Source organism: Panthera pardus, unplaced genomic scaffold (assembly GCF_024362965.1).
Source record: "Panthera pardus isolate Hobbes unplaced genomic scaffold, ASM2436296v1 HiC_scaffold_16, whole genome shotgun sequence".
In the NCBI taxonomy this organism is placed as follows: Eukaryota; Metazoa; Chordata; class Mammalia; order Carnivora; family Felidae; genus Panthera; species Panthera pardus.
Window position 1 is genome coordinate 150,075,063 of NW_026526721.1, and position 17,207 is coordinate 150,092,269.

Below are 17,207 nucleotides of genomic sequence, written 5' to 3' on the forward strand. Positions count from 1 at the left end.
GTCTGACAGTGCAGAGCCTGCTTGGGATTCTCTCTCTCCCTCTCTCTCTGCCTCTCCCCTACTCGTGTTTTCTCTCCCCCTTCTCTCAAAATAAATAAATAAAGTTTAAAAAAATAAAATAAAATAGACATCACAGAAGGTAACCTAGGAGCTTTAACAATTTAGACAAAGGAATTTTTGATGTTTGCTTATAACGTAATTCAAGAGCATGGCAAAAGTCAGCACAAAGACACAAAGTTATCCAGCACTCAAGTGAGAATTTGGGGGGGTGGGGGAGACAAGAAATGTCTGTTTTGGGGGCAGGTTACACAAAGTGGAGAGAACAGCTCTTTATGACCTCTTATTAAGAGCTAACTAAATTCTCCAAGCATCAGGTTTAAGCTAATAGTTCCCTCTTTTTCATCATGCATAGGCTTCCTTTGTTCATTAATTATAATATACTTATATAGGTATATGGAAATACACACACTAAACAAATAGATGACATTATTTAAAGCTTTCAACTTTAATTTTAAAATAAAATTAACTTTATCTACATGTTACAAATCATGGTGTATAGTTACTGATTTTAGCATCTTATTTTTTTCTTCCAAATTTTTATTTAAATTCTAGTTAGTTAACATATAGTATAATATTAGTTTCAGAAGCAGAATTCAGTGATCTGTCACTTACATACAACACCCAGTGCTCATCATAACAAGTGCTCTCCTAATACCCATCACCCATCTAGCCCATGCCCCACCCAACTCCCTCCAGCAACCCTCAGTTTGTTCTCTATCGTTAAGGGTCTCTTATAGTTTGCTTCCTTTTCTCTCTCTTTTTTTCTTTTTCCCTTCATTTTGATTGAGAAGTTAACTTTAAGTTAGAAATAGGAAAACCTCAATATGTTAATCATTTCTAAAACACCAAATTACAAGCAACTCTCCTAAAAATAGAAGTAGATTTTAAAAAAGGAAGTAAATGTTTGCAGGGTTTTTTTTTAAATAGGAATAATAACCCACCGTTGTAGCCCAGAGCAAAATCTGGGAGGAAGGTTATTTCAGAACCATTAGAAAACTAGGTTTGAAATGTGTTCATGAACTGATGTGCCCAAGAGCAGAGACAGATTCACTAGAAATAACTCACTTCCCAGTATAAGGTATAGAAATCCAGTGATAGCAAAAAGTGCGAGAACAAAGATACTTGCTTGCCTACAGTCATTTATGACCAGTGTGAGCTCTTCAAGACAGGGACATGTTGGCCCACTGCCAGCACCCAGCAAAGCTTGTGGAGCTGAGTGAGGCAGCAGTTAAGAATGAGGTGCAGAATCCCTGGGGAGTGAAGTCAAGGCTGAGGTATAGGGAGTATTCCTTTCTCTGGACCCAGGGACCAGGCTGAGACTTTATCCTTCTTTAGCTCTTTCTACTTTCCTATTCTGGTTCCCTTCCTCACAGGTTTTTCCTGAAAAGCACTCCATCAATAAATTCCATAACCTGGAGTCTCTCATGGGCTCTGTTCTAAGAAACCCAACTCAAGACAGATGAGCACAAGTCTGATAACATGGGCGCACTGATAGTGGAAGATTTTCTGACACTTCTCATTACTAGTTACCAAGAGGCTAGGCTTGCTGGGTTATTATCTCCCTTCCCTTCTCCCTGCATCCATCAGTCTTTCATGATTCCTCTTATTAGGGTTAAAGGAAACTTCTCTTTAGCTCTAAGGTCTTGGGAATAAACTTATGCTCAAAGAGCCTGACCCTGTTCCCTAAAGGGTTATTACATGCCTATCTTCTCCCTTGTGGGGAAAAACACCCTAATAGGAGGCCAGCCAGTGCAGAGTCTGCTCTAAGAGACTGTGCAGAATCTATCTCAAGATACAAACCATTCCCCACTTCAGCTTCAAAGGTGATACAAAGTCAAGACAGGAGAAAGCCTCAGAACAGACGTTAAGGTCCTCTTTCCCCACAGCTACCAACCCTGGCCTGAGCCCTCTTGGCTCTGACCCAGGGAGGAACACCACAACACTTAAAGTTCTGGATCAGGCTCGACTTCTAAGGAGCTTTTTAGATATCTTTGCTGTCCCATCTCTTCTTCCAGGGAAAAGGTCTCAGGATACCTAGGCGGGGAGCCTCAGTGAGCCTTTGCAAAGCCAGAGAGAAACATACTCAAGACACTGTTGCCTGCTTCTGGCTTGCTTATGCAGCAGGTAAAGGCCAGCTGGAGCCCTGACCTCTATGCAGTGGCTGCAGCTGAGTCCCACTGTTGAGAGTGAGGATAGAAAGGCTGACAGATGGGCAGGAAACTAGAAGGGCCTGGTGGATGCCCCTCGAGACTCCAGAAACAGCTGCAAAGACTACACTGCACGTTTGCAGGAGATAATTAGGAGGACATGAGTGTAGAGCATCTACCTAAGTGAGGCCACCCAGACTGTGTCTGAAGATAAAGGGACAGATGTTAATGCAAATGTGTCATCACTGCTCCTCTCAAGGGGTTATGAACCAGTTCACCTCAGCAGCTCTGTGTCTGTGGAAAAGAGGGAGATGGTGGGACAGCGGCAGACCTGATTTGTAGTCAGCCAAGGATATGTCAATCCAGCAAAGATATCTGACAAGGGGTAAGAAAGTTCTGGAGGAACCACCAAAAGTTACCTCACTAACTCTCTCTATTCTTAAGATGAATCCAGCCTGTCAAACCATCCTCGGCCCATATGTCCTAGCACTGCTCCCTCACCCTTCCCAATATATTCTCCTGGTAGCTTCCATCCATAATCTTTCTATCATTGTGATTACCAAACTTTAATTTGCACAAAAATTAGCTGCCGGTGTTTTTGAGAAATGCAGACGCTTAGGTTCTTATCCTGGGTCAGAGGGAGGGAGCTGATTCTTGCTCGTATCTCAAATTCGGGATCTTCAGTAGTTGGCAGGAAGAAATGATCAACATTCACACATAAAATGGCGAGAAACCAATACATCCTTCCATTGTAGTTGCCTCTCCACAACAAATGCCAGGTCTTGGATCTTCACAGTCGTAGGACTGAGCCTCTTATATAATTCATTCTGGCTAAAGAGAAAAGTGGATGAGGTACTGGGAAGCTAGGAAAGATCATGGTGGGAGACGGTGAGATGCTAGGAAGCTTGCTGTCATCTCTACAGTTTTGTGCAAAACCTCACGAAAATCTATCTTTCTCCACATCATGGCAGGACACAGGTTGATAAAAAGAAAAAGATATTAGAATAAGTGCCTACATAAATGGAGTTCTTTGACCCTGGTCCACATTGTCATTGTCCTGCCATGTATTATAGATCTTTGCTGGACACAAACTCTTAACTCTTTAAAAACTATTTCAGGAGCAAATAAAATACTGGCTCTTCCACCTAACTCTGGGTCAAGTATGAGGCCTCTCCTGGGGAGGTCTTGACCCTCCCACCAGATCTCTAGCATTAGACATGTGAATTACAGTCCCATTGGTCCTTACATTGGCCTCATACAGATGAATGGTCTGTCAAAGGTCTTTCCCAGCCTCTTCCATTTGTAGATGAAGAAGCCTCTCCAGGAACAAACGTTTCCATGAGATGTTCATTCTAAAGACATGTTCATTCTAAAGATTTCAGGAGTCACTCTCTAAGAAGCCTCTCTGTCCTCCTGGACAAGATGGGTTTTAATCAGCCCTGATTACCCTGCTTCCTTCTGCATTAAGTATTCACCATATTCCACTGTCTTTAAAATGGTTGGTTATCCATTTGCTGGTTGGTTATTCATCGAATGGTTGATGAGTCATTTGCTTGCTTGGTTCAAACAAAAATCTCTGTGTTCAGAAACAATACCTTTGACAACGCTATCAGTGGTTTTGTGGAGCCATGCAAACTTGAATATGGAAACAGAGAGAGAGCTACATTGCTCTGCATATGAATTGAGAGGAGAAGATGAGGAGGAGCCCACAGGAAGATGGCTGGAGGAGAGCAAGGAAATTCTGTGACTGCAAGTCCCAGAAGAGACAATTAGAAGATGTCTAGGAATTTTTGAGTGGAACACATCTATCGTGCTATGTAAAGTACTTCCTCCACCTCTCTTACAAATTCTTTAGTAGAATCTACATTTGCAGATAGGATTTGGAATTGGGGAAACAAGTAAATAGTGTTGTGAGGCTGGCTTTGGGGTGAGACCAGAGGCCGGGAACCCATGGCAGGTGGAATGACAAGAAGCAGCGCATAGGTTACACTAAGAATTAAAAGTGCGAGGCTCTTGAATTATCAGTTACACCTGAAATAATGATAGTACTTAGAAAGAAGACTAGAAGGCCTTTGACCCTGGGAAGCACTCCTGAAAGAGAAAGACCAAAGACATTGCCATGGACTGCCCCACTCACAACGAAAAGGTAAAGCTCTATAAGAAACAACTACAGTTATGCAGACTGACCTACTTGGGGCTGGTAATTGGTAAACTGCCCCTTAGCTGGAAGACCCTACAGAGTAGTGGTTAGAGAGGGTGGTTCCAAACTCAGACGCAGCTGGCTTCAAACCTTGGCTGGCTCCAGCTCTGTCTTGGACATGTCACTTAATTTATCCTCATTCTCCCCATGAAGCTTCTTATTAATCCAATTTTTATTTTGGAGACAGTCCAACCAACTCTCAAAATTCTTTTCTCTAGGACAGCAGTTTTACTAGAACACTAGTCCAGCATGAACTGGAAGTAAATGCGGTATAGAGGATTGTGTTCTAAACCATTTTGGTGGCACTTCCTGTCCAACCCAAGAACTTGGAGCCTCTCTCCACTGCACCTGGAGAAGGCTTCTCAAGTCCCTTAAAAAAAAAAAAAGAGGTATTCGATGAGCTGGTTTTAAAATAAAAAATAGTTAAAGAGTATTGAGGGAGATGGAAAGAGGGAAGAGAAGGAGAAAGAGAGATGGAGAATCAATGGGGCTGGGGAGAGATGAGGCTCAGTGGCAGATGATGGGAGAAGGTAAGAGCGCTCCTCAGCAAGTGTGTGATAGAAACTATTCACAAAGCTGCCCCATCTGGGCAGTGTGCCCGAGACTCTTAGTCCTTTAACTGAGAGTACTATGACATGAAAAAAATGATGCATGGTGGGCATATCATTCCATGGGGCCATCACACCTATCTTTTCTTTTCTTTTTTTTTAATGTTTATTTTTGAGAGAGAGAGAGAGAGAGAGAGAGAGAGAGACAGAGCACAAGTGGGGAGGGGCAGAGAGAGGGAGACACAGAATCCGAAGCAGGCTCCAGGTTCCGAGCTGTCAGCACAGAACCCGACGCGGGGCTCGAACTTATGAACCATGAGATCATGACCTGAGCCAAAGTTGGACGCTCAATTGACTAAGCCACCCAGGCATACCGACCCCCCCCCCCCACACACACCTCTCTTTTCTGCATTCTAAGCCCCTATATTGACAGTTAGTTCTTATTACTACAGATTGATTCTCTGGGCACCGTTTCTTTCTCTTTTTCGTATTTATTTGCCCTGAACACACAGCTCATAGTCTGGGCCACTCTTCAAAGCTACATTAAAAAGAGAGAGAGAGAGAGAGAGAGAGAGAGAGAGAGAGAGAGAGAGAGAGAGATTGGGAGTGCGAATCAACATACAAATTGTCTTCTGGAAACTTGCAGTGATCACAAGACTTTATAAGTGGTGTGATGTGGCTTGAAGATCTCTAATGAATTAAGATTTGTTCTAGCTTTTCCATTGATATGATAGGAGATTTAAATGAAATAATGCACGTAAAGCACTTAGACTATGCCTGGCACATGGTGAGCACTACAGAAAAAGTACCTGTTGTTTCAAAATTACTGCCGTCACTACTGCTTGAGGGTTAGGTAATAAGCAGCAAACGCAAATTCTCACGAGTGGTACCCACTGGACTCCGATGTTTCCCCGGCCCACATTTCAGAGGGCCTGTGGGAGAATGGCAGGTGTCAAGGCTACGTCCTTTGACCTGAGCCCGGAGGGAACACAGTGCGCGTGGCAATTCTGTTCCCCGGCTCTTCCCGTGCAAAACTTCTCAAACCTTTCCTCAGCCATAACAAGTTCAAAAATTAGTGGAGAGATGTGTAACAAAGGAAAAAGGACCTCTGAATGGCTTTAAATTCTTCCCTTTATTTTTGGACCTCAGGTTTCTTATTTTAGAGAACTAAAGTCGTAAAGAATGCAGGAAAAATAATCTCATAGTTTACTCATTTAAATGTTATATAACAATTCTTCCCATATATCTTCAACATCTTCTAAATCCTTCTCAAACAACTTGGCAACTGAATGACAAAAAATACCTTTACATATCAAAATGTTGTAGCATACTATCAAGCAGCATTGGCATTCTTAGCGTAAAAGGGTGATTAATCTCTTCTGTGAACCTATTGATTTAAAGGTGTAACACTTTTTATCATTGTTATATCAAAATGCCAAATGAGGGGAAGAAACTCTGGTTAATTTAGGAATATGACAACGATTTCACCTTTCGTTTTCCTTTACTTTTTAAAAATAACACTTTTTTCCTCTTCTTTTTTTGAGATAGAGTTAACCTAGAACATGGTAATTGTGAAATGATCACCACAGAAAGTCTAGTTAACATCCATCACTATGCATAGTTACAAAACATTTTTTTCTTCTGATGAGAACTTTTAAGACCTACTCTTCAGTAACTTTTGTTGGGGGAAGTCACTGACAGGATGTGACTGCCAGTTGACCCGTAAGACCTAAGCTGGGCATTTGAGGCTCCTCACCCCCTCCCCAGTCCTTGGAATGTGGGTTTGGCTTGCCTTTCCCGCTCTCGGAGCCTGCTCCAAGGAAACAGCCTTAACATAATGGTGTGATGTTGAGAATACTTGCATGGCATATGTGAATAAACCCAGTTAAGGCCTCTCTATAAACTTTTAAGATTTGGCGTGTGAGTACAAGGACCCACTTGACACAATGCTGCCCAAGGCAAACCTGGTACATAAGAAACCTACCGCCTACCGCTCTGGAGTCGTCTGCCTCCTTCTTCACCTCTCCCTGCCCTCCAGTATGGGGGCCAGTTTCAGATTTTACCCTGGAAGCTCCCGAGGGGGTTGTGAACAAAGAACTTTCATATACACAATACAGCATTACTAACTATAGTCACCATACTTTCCCATCATCGATCTATTTTATAGCTGGAAGTCCTACTTGCTACGTTATTTATGGAAAGAGTCCCCCTCCTGTTGGGAATATGACAACCTACCCATCATTCCATTCCATGCAGAATGCTACTGCAGTTACAGCACCACCTGATATGATCCCATCCTCTAATTACACCACCCATCTCCATGGATTTTGAACCAACTGACAGGTTGGAATTGACTCATAGTATCCACTTTATTGTTAGTGAAATTACAGAATATGATTCAGACCTGAGGCCAAACTCTGTTTTCAATGACCTCTCTCCCCGCCCCCCCCGCCCTTAAACGTAGACCTTGCTTCTACACGAAGGGTCGGGGGCGGGGGGGGGGGGGGTGGAATCATCTGCACAGGGGACTCCTATAGTCATGTGGATGATGGATCTGGAATGTACCTCAAGCCCCATCAGATGGGTGGACAAGGGGCCCAACCCAGGTGTACTTGCCATTAGAAGGAGGGGGGGACAGAAGAAAATAACAGCCTGTGTCCGTGAGGCTCAGCCAGAGAGAGGGCCATGTCTTTTAATCTCGCCCATCAGTTAAGTCACTTCTCCTGCCATGGAAAGTGTGTAAGGGCAAAGGGTCTTCCCAATGGAAGTACTTCCCAATGGACCAATGGAAGTACTGACAGATCCTATCCCATGGACCAAATCAGTATCTCTTACTCTACAGGCACATCATCTGTGAGGAAACGCCACAAATGAAGCTACAAAATTTATTCCAAGTTCAGAACAATCAGATTATTATATATTTTTGGAGAGCCCAAACAGTAGAAATTATTTTTCCGACCTCTGGGCCTTCCTAACCAGTCCTAAACATTCAAGTCAAAAGCGTCTATGTCTATGTATATGTCACTGCAAACGTCTAAATCATCTCACAGGTCTTGGGGAGACACAGCATATTCTTTTTTACTTTTCATTTTGAAATGAAGGAAAGAATCATTGCTATTTTTTACAGCTTTATGGAGAGATAATTGACACAATAAAGGACATATATTTAAAAAGTACAATTTGGGGCGCCTGGGTGGCTCAGTTGGTTGAGTGTCCGACTTCGGCTCAGGTCATGATCTCGCGGTCCGTGAGTTTGAGCCCCGCGTCGGGCTCTGTGCTGACAGCTTAGAGCCTGGAGCCTGTTTCAGATTCTGTGTCTCCCTCTCTCTCTGCCCCTCCCCCAATCATGCTCTGTGTCTCTCTGTCTCAAAAATAAACGTTAAAAATTTTTTAAAAAATATAAATAAATGAATAAATACAAAGTACAATTTGATGACATCCATATAACAATCGCCACAATTAAGGCCATTGTCCCAAAAGTTTTCTCATGCCTTTCGTAGCCCATACCTCATCCCCAGCAACAAGTGATCTGCTTTCTACCAGTATAGATGAGTTTTTATTTTATATAAATGGTTGCATACCATTTGCAATCTCTTTTTGTCTGGCTTTTTTCATTTAGCATAATTTTTTTACCCCTCCGTGTAGTTGCATGTATCAGCTGTTCATCTTCTTTATTGCTGAGTAGCTTTCCATTATATGCATGTGTCACAGTTTGCTTATTCATCATCTGTTGCTGGACATTTGGATTGCTTCCAGTTTGTGGCTCTTACAAATAAAACCACTGTGACCACTCAACGTTCAAGTCCTTGTGTGAACATATGCTTTTGTTGCTTTTGGGAAAATACCTAGGATCGGCTGGATCATTATATGATAAGCATATGTTTAATATTTAAAGAAACCACCAAACTGTTTTCAAAATTGGCTGTTTTTTTCTTTTCATTTGGACAAATGGAAAGAAGTCCTTGGTGTTTCGCATTTCACAATGGAGCCTTCTTTGCATTTTTTTCTTATATTCCCTAGGAAATGTTTGTCTTCGTTTGTTGTAAGTCTTCTGATTTCCTGGGATTTTTGTTTCAGTTATTACATTCTGGCCCTTCTACTGGCCTGTTTATCGTCTGAAAAATAGGGGAAAGTCACTGACCTGGGGATCTTTGGTTCAGAGACTTACTGTGAACGTTAATGGAGATTTCAGGAAGTTTTCAAACAAAACACCTCACCTGTGGTGGGCCTAGATTTACTACCTATGTTTGTGAGCGGGGGGGTGGGGGGGGGGTGGGGGGGGGTGGGGGGGGGGTGGGATTACGTTGTTTGCAAGTCAGGGATGGGACCCTGGCACGGGAGAAAAACAAAACAAAAGAAGAAGCTCTGTGCCTTTCAGCTGCACTGCCATCTCCTGAGCCCACGCACATTTGTTCCAAGTCTCTTAGATGTCAAGCACAGGAAAATTTATTACGCTCCTCAAAGCCCTCAGTGACTTGTAGCAAGAGAAAGGAGACATTTTTTAAAGCTTAAAAACACTCTCATGAAATGGGGAGAACAGCTTTACATGACGACTCAGGAACTGGAAGGGGTAGGAGCCAACCACCCACTGGAAGGAGCAGCCATCATGGGACCTCAGTTTCTGACCTAGCTTGAGCTGTTTGAAAGCACAGAGGCCTTCCTAAGTTTAGTTTACTCTGATTTCCAAGAAAATTACAACACGAATTCACCAGGAAGATGGATGTCTGAATTACAAGCTTCAAACAGACACGGCCCCTCCGTCCCAGTGCTCTTACTGTTGGGAAGAAAAACTCATTTACCAAAGTCTCTGAAGTGTGAAGGCAAGCTTCTGGCCTCTCTCCCCTGCTTGGCCTCTTCCCTCCAGGCCTTCGACAGGGCAGCCTGCTTGGGAAAGCAAGGAAAATGAAGTCTGATGCCTGGAGTGTGAAGGAAGGTTGTCCAAGGCCTGGGGAGATCAGTCAGCAACCAGGATGGGGCCTCTCTGCCAGAGGGGAACGGAGTTTGGACGGCTGGCTGGAAAGAGGAGAAAAGGACTTTATATTTACTCTGGCTGTCACTCACAATCAGTGACTCAGAGATGAAGGGAACAGTCAGGAGCAGACAGAGCCTCTCAGCAAAGGGAGCCCTGGGAGCTGAGTCACCCGTCCCCCTCCCCCACTGCCCTCCTCACTGAATCCCTCTCCCCAGCCGCCCTGCCTCTGCAAGCCAACTTCACACAGCCTTGAAATGATCTGGGAGTCTGGCTTCAACCGGAAGCGTGTGTTTGCCAAATTCATTCTACTTCTGCCCCGTTAGTTTGAAAATTTTGCCTGGTGTGAGCAGAAGCCCCCAAATGGTAAAGACAGGAGAAGCCCATTTTGTTTATCTGAAGGCATTTGCTCTTTCTCTGCCCATCCCCCACCTTATAACAACTACAAAATAACGAAAAACCCCATCTTCCCAATTTTCAATCTGATCCTTGTAGGAATCCTAATATGCAGTTTTGCAATTCTTATTATCACTGCACACACATTATTCCATGTGATATTACATTGCCATTAGAGGTAGCGAGCAGGCAAGAACATCCCAGAAACATATGTAAGGACACATATATCAAAGCAATAACAATATTTCGTTATTTAATCTACCACAGGCTGGCTGGCCTAGAGTTGGGAATTCAGTTATATCCAGTAGACACGTATTTGAATATACACATACATTATGAATAAACATTCTGTGTGCCTACCGATCTATACATCTATCTAGAGTACATATTGATATAGATATTGTGGTGGGTAGAATTTGAAGATGGGCTGAGCTTCCCAGCTCCCTGGTGTGCATGCACTTTATAACCCCAGCACTGTGAACATGGTGGGTTTCGCTATGTGATTAGGTTAAGTTATGGGGGACAGTTGTCTTTAAGGGAAGATTTCCCAGGTGGGCCTGACCTGTTCACAGGAGCCCTTCAAACCTGGGTCTAGAGGTTGGAGTTCAAAGTCAGGAAGATTCAAAGCATGACAGAGATTCCGAGTGAGGAGGGATTTTCTGTTGAAGATAGAGAGGATCATGTGGGGAGGAGTGTGGACAGCCCCTCGGAATGAGGGTGACCCCAGCTGACAGCCAGTAAGGTTCAGTCCTATGACTCCTACCAGGACCTGAGTCCTACCAGACTTCCGACCTACGGACTGTGTGTTATTAAATGGGTGTTATATTTAAAGCTGCTACATGTGTGCTGATTTGTTATACAGCAGGAGAAAAATATATACATATATAAATATAAATATATACTCTATTTTTAATTTCAGCCGTGTCCCTGGGATATAGTTCCCAAAGATAAAGTGGTTGTAATTTCTCTTTAAACTCACCAATATATGATCTCATTTTATTTCTCTACTTCGATGGGCAGAAGTTGGTATTGATTAAGCAAGTTCTTGGGAAAACCTTCAGGTTATATGACTGTTCATATCCAACGACACTGAAAAACCCCTTCCTGTTAACACAGCCTGTGAGAACTAGCATACTTGGGTTCTGTGCACTTTTCTAACTTCTAATGCTACCCTAGCTGTATCAGTCAGGATTCAGCCAGAGATGGAGAGCTCATGAGCAGGCCCCAAGCTTGTGCCCAAGCTGTTAGCCACAGAGAGAACTTTTTTTTCTCGCTGGCTCTCTCTCAGAAGCCTCAGCCCTGTTTTTAAGGATGTCCCACTGATTAAGTCAGGCTGACTCAAATTATCCAGGATAATCTTCCTTACTTAAATACAACTGATTAGGGTCATTAATTACATCTTCAGAATCCCCATCCATCAACATCTAGATTGGCATTTGAATAACTGGGGGTTATAGCATGCAAAAATTGACCCAGCAAAAGCCATCACTCCCTTAGCTCAGATATTAGCTCCAGACTCCTGAATTTTATTTTTCTCTTATTAAAACATCTTTATCTGTTGTTCTAAGTGCTGGCCTCAAAAATGAGCTGGGAAGTGTTCCTTCCTTTTTTATTCTCTTAAAGAGCTGTGTGATACTGATATTATTTCTTCCTCAAATGGTGTCTAGAAGTCACTGGTAAAGCCATCTGGGCCTGGCGTTTTCCTTGTGAGAAGCTCTTTTTAAATTTTGAATTCAATGTCTTTAATAGACACAAGGCTCTTCAGACTTTTAGCTTCTTTTACTGTCACTATGAGTAATTCTGTCTTCCAAGGAATTATGGATTTCATCTAAGGTGCCACATTTCTTGGCATAAAATAATTCATAGTATTGCTTGGTAACTTTTTAGTATCTGTATGTTGTGTAGCAATGTCCCTTCTTTCATTTCTGATAGTACTTTCTCTTCCTCTCAGTCCTACGAGAGGTCCATTAGGATAGATAGGACCAATCAATTTTATGGATCTTTTCAAATAACCCACTCTTGGTTTCTTTGCTTTTCTCTATTGTGTGACTGTCTTCCATTTCACTGATTTCACTTTACTATTTCTTTCCTTTTGCCTTCTTAAAGTTTAATTGCTCTTATTTTCTATCCTTTTTAAAAGATGAAATTCTACATCACTGATTTTGTAGCATTCTTTTCCAGAGCTGGGACTCCACCTAAGGACTTCTTTGGCTGGTATATTAGGTTTTAGTGGTCATTAGTTCAGCTCTTCCACAAGAAGAGCTTTTAGATCTGTTTTTAGATCTTCTTTTAGATTTTTTTTTTTGACTTGGGGGTCATATAGAAGTGTGTTGTTTAATTTCTGAATACTTGGGTACTTCCCATGTATCATTTTATTGTTGAACTTTTAGTTTAGTTCCATTGTGGTCAGATAACATATTCCATATGATTTCAGTCCCTTTCAATTTATTGAGATTTTTAGGGGTCCAGCATATGGTGTCTGTTGGTGAACGGTCCCTATGCATTTCTGAGGACTGTGTATTATTCAGTGAATAATGAAGTGAAGTTTTCTCTAAATGTGTAGTTGGTTAAATTATGTGATAGTATTGAAAATTCTCTACACATTATTTTTTATTTAAGTGTCCAAATAGTAACTAGATAAGAGGCATAAATTCTCCAACTATAACTATAGATTCATCCATTCCTTTTTTTAGTTCTGTGATTTTGCTTCATGTATTTTGAATTTTTGTTCATAGAAACATAATGATTTAGGACCCCTATGTCTTTTTATGAACTGAAAGATCTCTCTTGAACTGTACTTTGAATATTAATACAGAGACTTTGACTTTCTTATGGCTGCTATTTACATATCTGTAACTACTCACAGTGTACCTTGCTGTAATATAATAATTCTTTATATCTAATCTAAGAATCTTATAACAAAATATTTTCATTTACCCTCTTCCAGTCACCTGTTTTGTTTCCACATAAGTTGTTACCCTACAATACATTATTATTGCTCTTTTTTTTTAAACATTATCAATGAGAAAAAGCTTTGTGATTTACCCACATATTCACCATTTCTAGCAATCTCTGTTCCCTTGTGTAAATCCAGGTTGCACTCTGGCATTATTTCATTTTTGCCCTTCTCTCTGAATGACTTCCTTTAGTGCAGGTCTGCTGGCAGTAAATTCCCTCAGCTTTCGTTGATCTGAAAAGTCCATATTTCATCCTAATTTTTTTTTTTTTTTTTTTTTTTATTTATTTTTGGGACAGAGAGAGACAGAGCATGAACGGGGGAGGGGCAGAGAGAGAGGGAGACACAGAATCGGAAACAGGCTCCAGGCTCCGAGCCATCAGCCCAGAGCCTGACGCGGGGCTCGAACTCACGGACCGTGAGATCGTGACCTGGCTGAAGTCGGACGCTTAACCGACTGCGCCACCCAGGCGCCCCTCATCCTAATTTTTAAAAGATACTCATGCTGGATATATAGTTCTAAGCTGACTGTTTTATTCTTTCAGCACATGAAAGATGCTGTTACATTGACTTCTGGTAGCATTGTGTTTGATAAGACATAAGTAGAGATTCTTATCATTAGTTTCTATGTGTATTTTTCCCCCTGCTTCTTTCAAGACTTACTCTTTATCTTGTTTTTTATCAGTTTGAATATGATGTGTTTATGTGGGGCTTTCCTTGTGTGTAACCAGCATGGATTTGTGTAGCTTCCTGAACTTCTGGATTGATTTTTTTTTTTTAATCAAAACTAGAAAATTTTCAGACATTTCTTCAAACATTTTTTGCGCAATCTCTTTACTCTTCTTCTAGGATTCCAATTATTCACGTATCAGACCACTTGCTGTTGTTCCCCAAGTCACCAAAGATGTGTATTTTTCCAATAGCTTCTTCTTTCTGTTTAATTTGCATAGTGTCTATTGATCTATTTTTAAGTTCGCTGATCATTTCTTTTTCAGTGTCCACCTTGTGTTAAGCTCATCCAGGGAATTTCAAATATTGTACTTTTCAGTTCCTGAATTTCTCTTTAGTTGTTTTAGAAAATAGTTTTCCATCTCTTCCCTGAGATTACCCATCTGTTCATTCATTCAGTCTGTCTTTTTCTTTATTTTCTAAATTTATCTACATAAATTTTTAAGGTCCTTGTCCGCGAATTCCAGCATGTGTATTTTCCATGGATGTGTTTCTCTTTACTTTTTCTCCCTCCTGGTAATAGCCCACATTTTCCTGCCTTTTTGTATGTTTCAAAAATGTCTATGTTCTGAACATTGTGGCTGTTATGTAGTTGAGAGTTTGCATTATGTTAGCTTTAAAAAAAAATGTTGAGCTTTGTTTTGGCCAACAATTCCTTTACTGGAGACTTAGCTTGATCTTATCAAATCTTGATTTTAATTTTTATTTGGAGGGGTATCTCCCCCCTTATTTTGTGGACTTTATAGGATCTCGGCAGAATTTTTAGGTGCACAATGAGATCATTCCACTCTGACTGGTTGGAATTCTAAACCGTATCTATCTTTGTCATCTCTAACATCTGTTCATCTCAAAGGTGAATAGAATCTCTGTTCACCTTACAGCCGAGTAGCTGTTCTCTGCCAAGCCTTTTGGAGTCTTGTTCTGCTTATGTCCATTTTAGTATTTGACCAGACTTCAAGGGGTTCCTATGCATATTTCTTGGGTTCCTTCTCTGTACACTCCCTCTTCTCTGCTTCCCTGCTCAGCAAATTCCAGTTGCCTCCAAAGCTCTGATTTTCAGTATGTGTTTCCTTTGCTCAGGCAGATAACTGATCTCTGCTTGTGCTCTCTTCCCTACGCTACCATTTTGGAAAGTGCCCTCAAGATGCCTCAGATGCCAGGATGTATGTGGGGTTCACTTCATGTGTTTTTTTTTCCTTTTTCTAAAGGATCACAGATCTGTGTTGTCTGTGGTCCAAAGTCTTAAATATTTCTTCACATATTTTGTCCTGTTTTAGAGATGTTCATACCAGGAGTGTAAGTCTGACACCCATTATTCTATCATGGTCAGAGTCAGAAGTTTTCTTTAATTATCTTAAACACTTAAAATGTGTAGTTTCTGTCAGATTATTATATCACATATGTAGTTTTTTCATCATGGTGAATTATTTCCTCCTGTGTCTTGTAATTTGGGATTGTGAGCTAATCATTAACAGAACTTTATCTGTGAGAATTCTATAGAGTACAAGCTGAGGACATATTCTTCGGAGTAATTTATTTTCTTTTCTTCCAATGGCCAAGAGTATTACTGTAAATTTACACATTACTTTCTTGTATCATTTAGTTAAAACATTTTTTTAACCTAAAGCCCAGGTCAGGGACAGGCCCACATTCTTAGTCTCAGTTGAGGGACTTTCTTTTTATCCCCCACACCCACTGCTAGTGAGGGGATAAAATTGATTTTTTCCCCTAGGTTGCCCTTTCAGTTAAGGCAGACAGTGGAGCCTATGAAAGATTCTAGCTTTATTCTAGGATCTTGGTTATGCCTTTCATGGGCCTGGGCTTTATCTCCCTTCTCTACCTTTCCAACACAGCCCAATTCTTTAGGTCAGTCCTTAGGCGAAACTAACTACTCTTCTCACCACCAGACATCTGTGGAAGCCACAAACATAAACTCGTGAAGTTACATCTCTGGTATCTAGTTTTCTTAGTTTCTGACAGTTGAAAATTTCCAAAATGCTTGGTAATACAATTCAAAGATGTTATATTTGCCATCATTTCTTAATGTTTTTAGTAGGAGGAGTTTTAGACTTCTCATTCCGCAACATTGCTGAAACTAGAACTTTCTTTTATATATTCTTTAAAAATTAAATATGGCTTAAAAAATTAAATATGGTAAGTTACTTGCATGGCCTGGGCCATGTTAATGATCTCAACATGCTCAGTCTTCTGTGATTATTCAAATTTATTGCCAATTGCCTTCTTTTAAGCTTAGGAGAATAATTTATTACTAACATTTGCCCCAATCCAACCGAAGAAAAAATACTTATGATTTTACTGTGCATACAATCCCTCTGAACATAGCCAACTTGCAGCCTCATTGCAGAGACACTGAATCTCAAAGGAAATATCCATCTCATCCATTTAATGGGTGCCTGGAGTCTTTGGTTTTTGAATAGCATAACTAGGTATTATAAGACTAGGAATAAAAATAGGAAACTAAGAATAAGGAAACTAGGAATGCTGAATAGGCTTTTTTCCTTCCCTGTATTTAAGCAAAGCTGATCTTAAATGAATTCAGAAGTTTGCATTCCCTCTCCATCCAGCACCATTATTTCATTACTTAATATACACTTGTGGCATAGATTAGATTTCTGGTACTTCTCTACCAGATTCAGTATTTCACTGGAAAATGTATTTTGAAAACACTATTTGTTTTTATTTTGTATATTCATAATTATGAAATATTAAAAAAGGAAACTCGAAATATAGGATAAGAAACAAGACCTAGGGGCAGCTGGGTGGATCAGCTGGTTAAGCATCCAACTCTGGGTTTCAGTTCAGGTCACGATGTCATGGTTCATGAGTTTGAGCCCCACATCAGTCTCCATGCTGGCAGTGCTGGACCTGCTTGGGATTCTCTCTCTCTCTCTCTCTTTGCCCCTCCACCACTCATGCTCTCTCTCTTTCTCTCTCTCTCTAAATAAATAGACTTAAAAAAAACAAGAACTTACTTAAAGCATAAACATTGGTAGGAAATGTCTTTCCTTGTAGTTCTAAACACGTGGCACATAAAATCATGCCTCTCACTCCCCCCACCCCCGCCATAAACTATTTGATATGCTATTACAATGCATTTTATAAAAATCTTAGTCTAATAAATGGACTACAATATTACTTATCATTTTTGGTAGTCGGGAGTTTGAGTTTCTATCAGTTAGGA